This window comes from Equus asinus, chromosome 21 (assembly GCF_041296235.1).
Source record: "Equus asinus isolate D_3611 breed Donkey chromosome 21, EquAss-T2T_v2, whole genome shotgun sequence".
Taxonomy (NCBI): Eukaryota; Metazoa; Chordata; class Mammalia; order Perissodactyla; family Equidae; genus Equus; species Equus asinus.
In genome coordinates this window covers 11432865-11445806 of record NC_091810.1, presented here as the reverse complement: position 1 = coordinate 11445806, position 12942 = coordinate 11432865, and positions in this window count along the sequence as shown.

The following is a 12942-nucleotide window of genomic DNA, read 5'->3' as shown; positions in this document are numbered from 1 at the left end:
AAGTTGCATTTGCTTCATTTTTGAATCTACATGTTTTTGTTTGCTTTCCTATTTCCCTGTTTTCGCTTGTGCTTTCTATTCCTTATTTTATCTCGCTAAAGATTTTAAGCACATTTACTTTATACTTCAGATTGATTGGTTATTTCAGTTTCTTGGTATGCTAGTCCTTTCTCCTTATCTTTTCAGCTCACGCTCCCACTCAGAGACTTGCTTCACCCTCTCCTAGACGGCAGCCCTTGTCTTTTAGAGAGCGACTGAAATGGCAGGACGCCTAGGGTGTGCTCTGGAGAGTGGAGGGTTGGGGAAGTGCGCGTGGGCGTGGGAGAAGTCAGATGGTCTGTGATTTGTAGCTCTGGCTTCCCAGCTCATCTGCGCCCAGGATTTTTGTTTCCTCTGGAGAATCTCACACTCTGTGTTGTAGAAGTACTACTGAGAGCATATTTTTTGTTTTCTTCAGCCTGTTAACCTCATTAATTTCAGGGGTACTGGATAGGATTTTTAAAAAATTGGTGTCTTGTCTTTGGGGTTTCTGCAACATGTGGCTGGTATAAATTGGGACCTCTAGAGCCTAGAATATTTTTGCCTAGAACCTAAGTTGACCTAAGCTTCTTCGTTGCTTCTCTGGGCTGCTGGGCAGATTCTTTTCAGCTCCCCTTTCACTGAAGGGCAGTTTTTCCAGAATCCCAGATTTTCACTTAAGTCTTACTCCTGGCTCTCAAGTGTGGGGTTGCAAGGTCAAGTCCCTATTCCAGAGAGAGAACATTAAAACCTCTACCTCTGTCCTCTAAGAGTTTATTTCTGAGCCAATATTTATGAGAGCCACCATGACTTCAATTATTTTATTAATGACGCACAGGGATTCCTTTTATTTAAAAAAATTTTTTTTTAATTATAATTTTTCTTTTTGAGGAAGATTAGCCCTGAGCTAACTACTGCCAAACTTCCTCTTTTTGCTGAGGAAGAGTGGCCCTGAGTTAACATCTGTGCCCATCTTCCTCTATTTTATACATGGGACGCCTACTACAGCATGGCTTGCCAAGCGGTGCCATGTCTGCACCCGGCATCCAAACCGGTGAATCCCAGGCCGCTGAGAAGCGGAACGTGTGAACTTAACTGCTGTGCCACCGGGCCGGCCCCTAAAATTTTTTTTAAAGTATGCTTCTTCTCTCTCTCTCTCTCTCTCTTTTTTTTTTTTTGGTAAGGAAGATTGGCCCTGAGCTAACATCTGTTGCCAATCTTCCTCTTTTTTTTTTCCCCAAAGCCCCAGTACATAGTTGTATATCCTAGCTGTAGGTCATTCTAGTTCTTCCATGTGGGATGCCACCACAGCATGGCTTGACGAGTGGTGTGTAAGTCCATGCCCGGGATCTGAACCAGAGAACCTCAGGACACTGAAGAGGAGCATGTGAACTTAACCACTAGGCTACCAGGCCAGCTCCCATTATTTCAAGTTATCCTCAGAAAAATCCCTGCAGCATGCATGCCATCACCAATCTCTATCGTGCAGATGGATGAATTAAGGCTCAGCGTATCTAGGTGACTCACCCGAGATCATATACACGGAGTGGCAGCGTTGGAATTGCAGCCCAAGCATGACCACTCAGAGGTCTGCAAGGTTAGCCCACCGCATAGCACCTCCCTGAATGATTGGTGCATTTGCCTTAATGACAAATGTGTGTGTGCGCTATTGAAGTGGCTGAATGTTCCAGAATAATCTTCCAGTACAAACCTCTTGTGGGATAGGAAGTCAGTCCACATCCAACATCCGGGTTCTCCTCCACACCACCGGCACTTAGTCTAAGCCATGTGACGGGAGCTAGCCAGTGACATGGGAGTGCAGGTGGAGCAGAGGCCGTGTGTTCTGTTCGGGTGGCAAGGCTGCCCAGCTCACCTTGACCTGAACGCGGGGAGAAGACCTGGACGGAACACAACTGCCGGGATTCGAGCCGGGGGTCCTGTCGCGGCAGCTCGTGCTCGTTACTCTGACTACCATGTTTCTTTCCCACCACTTCCCTCGGTTTCAGCAACGCTTTTTTCTGCTACTTTGCAGAGAAAATAGAAACCCCTAGATGGCAACCCCGGTGACAAACCCACACACTCGCCTCAATCGCAGATTCTGCTTATTTCATCTCTCTTTATATTCAATCCCCTTCTCTTAACAACCTTCTTCATTTCTTTTATTTAATTTAAACATCTTCACCGTGGTTATGTTTTATAAAAAGAGCCCGTGGCTTTTAGAGATACGTAATGAAATATTTATGGTTTAAATGGCATTGTGCCTTGGATTCGCTTCAGAATAACCCAGTGTTGAGGGAGTAGTGGGCTGGAGATGAAGTAAGATGGGCCGTGTGTCAGTGACTGTCGAAGCTGGGTCGTGGGTACATAGGGGCGTCATCATTGTCTTCCACCCACCTTTCTGTAGATATATTTGAAATTAGCCTAATGCACAATTTTCCTAAAATGGTACACAAAAATTAATAGAAGAAGAAAAGCTTTTTGCGAAATTGTTTTTTGAAAACTGGAGAAGAAAATATGTTTAATACAACCTGTGAAAGACACATGCCTCTTCATTTCACCCTCTTGCTGGTTAATCAGCCCTGGGGACCCCGAGAGTATTTTTGTTACCTTGCTGGCTTTGAAGATGGAGGGCATGGCCACGGGCCAAGGAATGCAGGAAGCTTCTAGAAGCTGGAAAAGGCGAGGACACAGATGCTCCCCTGGAGCCCAGAAGGAGCCTGCCCTGCTGCCTGACGTTAGCCCGCAAGGCCCACTTTGGACCTCTGACCTCCAGGACATCTTTTTCGGCCCCTAAGGCATCATTTATTGGTTTAGAGTGCACCCATCACATGATTGGGGTGCTTTACGATATAGAAAACATCCCAACAGAACTCACATAGTTAAGTACAATCAACAAATTACAGAACCAAAAAAACTGGCATGAAGCAACAATATTTCAAGTTTCTAAGATGCTGAGAAGTGGCAGTTAAAAAGGTGATTCCAGCAGCAGGAGACCAGACAGACGGGCAAAGCTGCACAGGAACCACAGCCCCAAACGGGACATTTGCGGAGGGTGAGTGACATGTGAAATGAAATTTCACAAAGACAATCAACTTGTGTTATTTTAAGTTACTAATTTGTAGTAAATTTTACTAAAAATCGTTAACTAACATGCACATTTTCCAATTGAATCAAAATATGATCTTGGTCTGATATTAATTTCCCTTATACACGTCAGCAACACAATGAAGAGGTTAGGATCCTGGGCTCTTGAACAAGAGATTCAGGTTTGCATCCTGGTCTACTCACAGTAGATAAGCTGCTTAATTGTCCTGTGCCTCAGTTTCTTCATTTGTAAAATGAGACCAACAATAGCACCTACGTCTGAGTACACGACAAGCACTGGGAACAACACCTGGTGCACGGTAAGCACTCGGTAAATTTAGTTATTATTGTTGGCTCTTATGTATTTCTGACCTATTTTCATCCAGTAAGTTGTCTGTTCCTTTGCCAATACCAGACTTTTTTTTTTTTTTTTTTTTTTGCTGAGGAAAATTTGCCCTGAGCTAACAAATGTGCCAGTCTTCCTGTATTTTGTATGTGGGTCGCTACCACAGCATGGCTGCTGATGAGTGGCATAGGTCTGCACCTGGGAACTGAACCCCGGCCGCTGAAGCAGAGCATACCAAACTTAACCACTGGGCCACCGGGCTGGCCCCTATACCATACTATTTTGGTGGGACGGAAAGGTGCAACTCACTATTGTTCTTCATAATTTTTCGTGGCTTTGTTTCCTGAACTTAATTCTCCATATAAAACATAAAACCATTTCATCCAGTTTCATGAAAGAAAAAACAAACAGCATTGATTTCAACATATGGTGTTGGAACAAACTGGATAGTCATATGTAAAAATACAAAACTTAACCTTCATCTCACACCTCATACAAACATGAACAAAAATGGGTCATTGAGCTAAAGACAAAAGCTGTAACTATCAAACCTCCAGAAGAAAATATAGGAAAAACCCTTCCTGATCTTGGAGTAGGCAAAGATTTCTCAGATGGGACACAAAAACATAAGTCACACAAGAAGATATTGACACATTTTATGTGGTAGGCGCTTGTGATTTGCCACCCAGACTCGTCCTCTGAAATAAAGGCTTTATGACCCCAGCTGCTAGAATTGTCTTCGGCAGGTAGCTCTCAGCCCCCACCGACAGCCGTGGGGTCCTACAGTCAATGGAGGCATAACGTGGGGACTGCCCAGTCCCGCTCCTTACTTCTCACATCGTAAAAGGCACTCCTCACAGACCTACTGCACTCAAATTTCCATCTCAGATTTGGCTTCCTGGGAATCTCCATCTGAGACATTGGGCTTCATTAAATTTAAACTATTCTGTTCTTTGGTAGACACTGTTAAGAAAATGAAAAGGCAAGCCATAGACGGGAGAATATATTCGCAATACATATAGCCACCAAAGGACTTGTATCCATAATATATAAAGAACTCTTACAACTCAATAATAGAAAGTCAACTCAAAAGTAAAATGGTAAAATTTTTGAAAAGGTACTTCACAAAAGGATTTATAGGTATGGTCAATAAACACATAAAAACACAATAAGGATGGGGAATATATAAGGTGAGCATGGAACATCTTGTGGAGCAAGAAAGTAAGGAGGTGCTCAAAAACAAAACGAAAAGCCACAATGATGAGGGTATGTCAAAAGGATGCAAGAGCCAACTGAAGAGCTCCCAATGGCCAGAGCTGGAACCTTTGAGTAACAAAATAATTAATGTAGTATTGGATTATAACCCAAAGAATAAAATAAATATCCAGGAGTCCATACCAATATAAATAAATGATTGAATAAATGATACCTGAGGGAGAAGAGACAAATCTCCCTACAGAAGAATTTCAAGTAATTTACACAGACACTCCCCTGCCCCGAGGAAACGAAGCTCAAATCTCATCTCCTTAAGTGTAGGCTGTGCACCGTGACTTCCTCCCAAAGAGGACAGCGTGAAAAGGGGGAAAAGAGTAACTTCTCAGTGGAGAAACCTGACAGACAGACACGACCTCAGCCAGGCGGTCACGGGTCAACACCAGCAGTGATGAGCCATGTTGATAGCATGCCCCTTGATACGATGTGATGAGAAGGGCAGTTTGCTTTTGTGGTCTTCATCCCCAAAATACATAACCCCAGTCTAAGCATGAGAAAAACATTAGCCAAATCCCCACAGAAGACATCCTTCAACACACTTGATCAGTACTCCTCAAAATTGTCAAAGTCATCAAAAACAGAGAAAGCATGAGCAACTAACCGCCAGGTGGGTCCACAGTCAACTGTGTGTGGTATCCTGGATGGGATTCTTGAATTTGAAAAGTACATTAGGTAAAAACTAAGGAAATCTGAATCAAATATGGACTTCAGCTAATAACAGTGTATCAATATTGATCCATTAATTGTGATGAATGTACCATACTAATACAAGATGTCAGTAACAGAGGAAACTGAGTGTGAGGTATATGAGAACACCGCACTATCTTCACAATTTTTCTGTAGGGTTAAATTATTCTAAAACAGAAATATTTACTTAAAAAAAAACCCATGTCATTTGTCATCAAGGAAATGCAAATTAGAGCTACAATGGGATACCACTCCACAGACACCAGAATAGCTAAAAGTAAAAGATTGACAATACAAAGTGCTGACAAGGATGTGGAACAACTGGAACCCTCATACACTGCTGGAGGGAGTATAAAATGGTACCACTACTTTGGAAAATAGTTTGATGGTTTTTATAAAGTTAAACAAAGACTTGATATTTAATCCAGAAATTCTATTTCTAGGTATTTACCCGAGTAAAATGAAAACATATCTCCACTCAAAGACTTGTGTATAAATGTTCATAGCAGCTTTATTCATAATATCCCCAAACTGGAAACACGCATGTGTCTATCCATTAGTGAATGGATAGACACACTGTGGTATACTCATGTGATGGGATACTAATAACTACTGGCGAGGAATGGATTCCCACACATCCTACAACATGGATGAACTGCAAAGCATTATGGTGAGCAAAAGAAACCAGATGTAAAAGAGCACATACTGCGTGATTCCATTTCTATGATATTCCAGAAAAGGCAAAAACAATCTGCAGTGATAGAAAACAACCAGTGGTTGCCTGGGCCGGGTCAGGGCACTGACTGCAAAGGAGCCTGCGGGAACTGTCTGAGGTGATGAAAACGTCCCATATCTTAATTGTGCTGGTGGTCACCCAAGTGGATGCACTTAAAATGGATGTGTTTTATTGTGTGTAAATTATACCTCAATAAAGTTGATTGTTAAAAAGAGTAAAGAAAGAAAAAATAACTTTGAGAGTCTTAGTGGAATTGCAGTATTTATACACTAATTTTAGGAGATTTCCTAAACAACACTATGGTTCCAATCCTGCGTCCTGGCGTGTCTCTATGCTCTCTTCCCAGACCGTTGTTTTCATTCCCATCGCTTTAAATGCCAATGACAGCCCTCTTCTCTGAGCTCCAGACCCCAAATGGCCACTTGACATTCTCACACTTAGTGGCTTAAAAGCTCCTTTAAGCCAACGTGTGCAAACCAAGCTCCTAACACTCCGCTGGGGCAGGGTCCCAGCACCTCTTCTGTCTTAACAAAGGGCAGCGCTGCAGCCTCCCCCGACGGGCGTGTGCGGCCCTCACGGCTTTGCTTCTATCCCTGTCTGGTTCTCTCACGCTGGGGCGTCGCCTTCTGCACCGCCTGCGGCCTGGTCTAATCAGACAGAGACCCTCAGGAGCCGCCTCTCCCCCTGTTTCATCCGGGCACCCTCGGTTTGCTCTCTGTTTCACGGCCAGGCGGATATTTTATCATAGCACCTCCGTTTGCCTGAAAACCTCCCATGGTTTTCCATTGCCTTAGAACAAGACCAGAAGCTGTGTGGTCTCCCCATCTCATCACCAGGACCCCCTCAGTATGGCCCCACCTCCTCTGCGTTCCTGGTGTGGCTGGCTCCCTTCCACCTCCACCTAGGCAGGGCTCATCCCTTCCCGCTTCCCCTCCCTGCCCCTCCCAGCCTGGTTCACTCTACTAATCCTACCGATTTCAGCCCAAATGCCCCGCTCCCAGACCTAATCAAACGCTCCTGTTGGTCTCTCTCCTGGCAGGCACCTCCCTTCTCGGCCCTTGACCCAGCTGTAATGGTGCATGTTCTCTGCAGCGATTAGATCAATCAAGCAAGCAAGCACGTGCGTCTACAAACAGTGTTGTCAGGCAGGGCCCATTTGGCAGGCAGAACACGTTAGCCCAACAGACTCCTTCCAGGTCAAGCGAGGCCCGCCCCATCCCGGCTCCACCCATCCTTCGCTTCCACCCAGTTATGTGCCAGGGTGACTCCGACAGTTTTAAAGAGGGGCCTGGGGTAGGCAAGGAGCAGTGGGCTTCCTGAAGGGCTCTTAGGAGCACCCAACCTGCCTGGGGAGGCACGTCTGAAGGCTGAGATCGGAGCCACAGTGGTGACGCGGGGTCGCCTCCAGACCCCCAGCCCCTCAGTCCTGTCTTCCTGGGAGGGTCTCCTGGCAGTGGCCCCGAACCTCTGGGCTTCCAGAGCCAGCTGCAAAGAAGTCGACAGCAGGGCGAGCAGGTATCAGTCTGGGTGTCCCTGGGGAGGGGTAGCTTTTGTATTGTCCGCGTGGGACAGAATCTCCAGTGCCCTTGAGGGGAAGGGCCAGGGACAACTCCCTGAACCCCGCCCTTCCCACCTCTGCTCCCCAACTTCCTTCTCTCTTCCCCGCCTTCTTGCCCCTCCCCTCTAGGAGGGGTAATTCCTTCATTTGGCCAAAGTTAATCTTACTTCTCCCACCTTTGCCTGAGGATTTCGGATACATTAGTGAGCTCCCCTCTGGGCCAATCCCTCCTGGCTCTTCCTGGAAACAGTTTAACATGTGGCAGTCTCCCCAAAGCCCAATCTCCCTCCCTCCACACCGCGTGTCCCCCTGAGCTGCCAGCGAGCGAGCGTGCTGCTGGGCTGGGCAGCAGGGTTCTGAAGGCACGGTGGGTGCCAGGCAGCAGGGTTCTGAAGGCACCGTGGGTGCTGGGCAGTGGGGTTCTGAAGGCAAGGTGGTTCTGAAGGCATGGTGGGTGCCCGGCAGCGGGGTTCTGGAGGCACGGTGGGTGCCGGGCAGCAGAGTTCTGAAGGCACGGTGGGTGCCGGGCGGCGGGGTTCTGAAGGCACAGTGGGTGCCGGGCGGCGGGGTTCTGAAGGCACGGTGGGTGCTGGGCGGCGGGGTTCTGAAGGCACGGTGGTGCTGGGGAAGGGCAGTTGGGGCTCGTGCTGGGAACCGGGATGTGGTCTGAGCCCCGACTACCTGGTGGCTTCTCTCCGGCAGATCCCACATGGAGGAGCAGAGGCCTCCCAAACGCCTGCGCACCGGGGCTCCTGATCCAGGTACTGTCAAACGCCTCTCACTTCCCATTTGATCTTTTCCTGGTTTTCCCTGTACTTTTGGTATTGACATAGTTATACAACTTACAGATTCAAATAGGCCGGTTATGAGAAACACAGCCCCTGCTCCTTCTGAGTTTCCCATACCTTAGACACGGCCATTTTCATCTGTCAAAACGGTTCTTTCAGCATTTACTTCCTGTTCTCTGAAATCAATGCTTACAGTACTCCCAACTTTTTTACCCTTTTGGCCTTTTGTTCGGTCTTCTCTCTCCCGTAGGAGAGTATTCGGTTCCAGCTCCCACGTTCCCACCACCGTCACCGCGCTGTCCGCACACACGCCCTGCCCCCGACTCACACGCCTCCCGCCCCTTCTCCCAGCGGAGCCGGCTTTCCAGAACCGAGCCGTCTGGGACACCAAGGTTACTTTCCCCTCTTGCATAACTTTGGAATTTTCCAGGACTTGATACTTGGCCTATTATTTGCTTATTGACCACTAATTCATTCTCAACTCTTCCCCAATTGTTTAAATTCAAACACAGTCAAGTCCTCTGTCAATTTCACCTTCTTGGGGCGTTGCTGTCACAGCCTCGCAAGGGGCCCAGCTAGCCTGGCTGCTCTGAGCTGCTCCTAGCTGTCACCCTGGGATGCGCCTTCACCATCGCTTGGGAACACCTTTCTCCTTTGGAATGTTACCTCCTGTGTTCTCTCTCTGGTGTCTTTCTCTTTCTTGGTTTATTCTTTCTCTTTGGTGGAGCAAGTCCTCCAGCAGCCTCCTGATAAAACATGCATCCAAAAGAAATTATTTGAGACTTAGCAGGTAAAATACCTTCCCTCCACCTGCCTTGATTCAGGAGTGATCGTTTGAAGACACCTTTCTATTGTCTTCTAGATTCTAGTATTGTTTTTGATATGTCTGATTTTTCTTTTTCTTTTTTTTTTTTGGTGAGGAAGATTCACCCTCAGCTAACATTGTGCCCATCTTCCTCTGTATGTGGGACGCTGTCACAGTGTGGCCTGATGAGTGGTCTGTAGGTTCACGCCTGGGATCTGAACCTGTGAACTCAGGCCTCTGAAGCAGAGTGTGCGAGCTTAACTGCTCTGCCACCAGGCCAGCCCCGACATGTCTGAGTTTTTGGACATTCTGATTTCCGAGCCTTTTCATGTGACCTTGTTCTCTCTCTCTCTCCGGGAGCCTGTAAGGTCTTCTCTTTTTCTGCAGTGCTCTGAAAGTTGATGATAACAGGCTTTGGTGATCCTGTGCCTCTAACTTTCTGATATTTTATCCCTCTTATTTTTCATCATTTCGAGTTTTTGTCCTCTTTTCTGAGAGATTTTCTCAGCTTTATCTTCCAAAACTTCCATGGAGATTTTCATTTCTGCTCTCATAATTTTGATTTCAAAGAGCTGTTTTTTTCTGAATGCTCCTTTTAAAAAGTACCCAGTAATGGATTCCTGGGTGCCATTTCTTCTCTTCTCTCTCTGAGGAGATTAGCGGTAGATTGTTTGAAAGACTCGTCTGTGGTGTACATTGTTTCCTCCCATTGCTTTTTCCTGTTTGATTGTCCCATGTGTTCGTCTTTCCTCTGATGGTGGCTGACCCCTTTGGCTGCCCATATTGAGAAAAGGACCCTGAAGAAGTGAAGAGTAGCCCTCAGCCTCTGGGTGGGCTTGTTCCCTGGGGTTCCACAGGACGTACATGGCTGGGCTCTCCAGCGGGGAACCCCAAGTGTCGGTTTCTCAGGACGTTTCTCTTAGGCTGCACAGGCCTCCCAGGGGAGACCCCTCAGATGGTCTTCAGCGCCAGCTCTGCCGCCAGTCAGGTTTCCATAGATGTGTGTCTAGTGTGGGCTGTCTGTCATGTCTGCTGCTCAGTTATTCTCTCTGTTCAAACACCACACTGTCCTCATTGCTACAGCGGCACGCTTCTTCGTGATCTACGATAAAAGTACCCCCACCTTGTTCTTTTTCTGGAAGGCATTAAAATTTGATAGGTACTGTCAAATTGTTTGCCAAAACATTTCCCTCCATACATCCTAAATCTTTTGATCTTTGTTGGTTTGACAGATGCCTAACAATGTCCCAATCTTTTCTTTAATTTGAATTGCTTTTTATATGTGAGGTTTAGCGTCTTATATGCAGATGGACCATTCACTTTTCTTCTTTTACAGATTGCCTGTGATTGCTCTTTGCTATTCTGTTCTATTTGGTTGTTTCTCTCATTGACTTTTAAGTGTTGTTTGCATTTCTGGGGTTTGTCAATTCAGACTTTCTTCAATTTAGGATCTCTCAACTCTCTCCCCACTTATGCTGCTGCGGGGGCCGCATTAGGTCAAGAAAGGGGAAGGTGGTGTATTACTGTCATGTGATTGGAAAGCGTGCTCTGCTCCTTGGTCCGTGAAGCCACCCCTTGCTTCTCTTTGCGCCCGTGTCTGGTCATCAGTCTGTGCAGGTCACTCTGAGCCCTCTAGGTCCTCCCTGCAGGGCCTGCCAGCCCGCCAGCTCTCCCGCAGCCCACTGAGGCCAGTCTTGGATCTCCTGGAGCCACAGTGAGCTCCGAGCTGGAGCCTGGACAGCAGATGTACACGACTCTGAGGGGCCCCGCTGAGGATTTGAACGAAGCACAGACTTTGCCTGTCCTGGAAGGCACACGGCTCAGATTTTTGATGCTCAAAACCCCCAAACTTAGACCTTTTCATTATCTTTGTCCTCCATTCCCAAACTCTCCTTGCTCAAATATGGGCAATGACTAGTGTCCCTTCCTTTCTGGTTTGTCGCCTGAGTACGGAGAATGCAGAGTCACGGAGCCCCTGACAGGACTGTCAGTGCGTGGCAGAGCGTGATGCCCGCAGGGGCCTGTGGTGGGCGTGCCGCTCTCTCAGCCCTCACCTCCTGCTGCTGCCTGCTGCTGCTCGGCCCTCTTTGTGGGTGGATGTAAGGTGTTAGTCTGAGTTTGAGATTCCTAACCAAGAACTGGGAAAACAATTCGCCCGTGAGAAGATCTGATCCTGGCTTACTGATTTTTTTCTTAATGATGATTGTGGAGGAAGAGAGCAGCTGTCAAAATGCTCTCCATTGGGTCCACTGTGGCGGGTCTGTTGGAGCTGCTATTTATTCCTGAGTCCATTTGTCCAAGTTCTGTCCCCCACAGGACTCCACCACCCCTTGGTACACGTCCACCCCTGCTGCACCTCCTCCCCACTGTCACTCCCGGGCCGTCTCCCCCACCACGGGCAGCTGCCGTCTGACCCGGCACCACCCGTCTGCCCCGGCACCGCCCTGGAGCTGCTCTCGCCAGTTCCAGGAACAGCCTTCCCGTGACCCACCCGAGTGGCCTCTCCCAGGCCTGCCCTGTCACTTAGCCAGCACCTTTGGTGGCTCGCCCCTTCCAGATCTATTCTCTCCCCCTCAGATCCAGGCGTGCCCTCCTGACTTTCCTCTCTGTCAGTGGCCCTGGAAGGTACTTTTTCTCTCCCTTTCATTTAAAGGTAGGTAGAGGACCTTAGGGATCTGTCAGAGGCCTTCTCTGCTCCTCTATTCCCTTGGGCTGGTCTCGTCAGCCCCCATGGTGGTGAAGACCAACTGTGTAGCTGACCCTAACTCCACTCCAGCCCAGCCCCCCACGAGCCCCAGACTCATCTGTTTCTCTCATCTTCACTCGGATAATGTACCCCTGATTGTCATTGGGCACAATACTGAACACTTGTGTGTTACCCAAACCGGCATCTTCTCCTTGAGCTCTACCTTGACAAATGCTTCCTTCCCCTCCCGGTTGGGGCGGGAGGATGGCAACACTTCAGTGTGGTCAGGAGAGTGCCCTGCGGACAGATGGGCTTGGATGCTCTCTTTCCTCCATCACACCAGCCGGCTGCACCTCTGCGCCTTTCCCAGCTCCTTCAACCCCCTGGAGGAGGGCTGCGGGCCTGCCCAGCACTCCCGCCTCCAGGCACACCCTCCCTTTCTCCGCCCTCCCATCCCCATCCTCCACTCTCTCATCCTCCACCCTCCCGTCCTCCCCCGCCCTCGCTCTCCAAGTCTGCATGTGACGATGTTGCTCCCTTCCTCAAAATCTTTCAGCGCTCCCCTTTGGTCTCAGGATAAACTAAAACTTGGCTTGGCTTAAAGAGGTCTTGATGAGCTTCTCCTTCCCACTGTGCTGCCCTCCAGCTGGTCCAGGCTTCTTACAGTTCTGGAAGCCCTGCTGCCAGCCTCTCTGTCCCACCCGGAATCCTCTCCCTGCTACCCCGCCCCTACCTTGCTAAATCCCATTCATCCCTGAGGTCCCAGTTTGCAGGTTTATGCTAACTCCTCCAGCCGGGCTTTCTGACCCAGCCCCCACCCAAGCCCTGTTAGGATGCTCACGTGAGTGGCACTAATCTAAGTTACTTGTAGTAACTCAGTCCTCCTAACTCCCCAGGGGTTGGTACTTTGCATCAATTCGTGACAAAGGCAATTGAAGCCCAGGTAAAGTGCCAGGCATTCT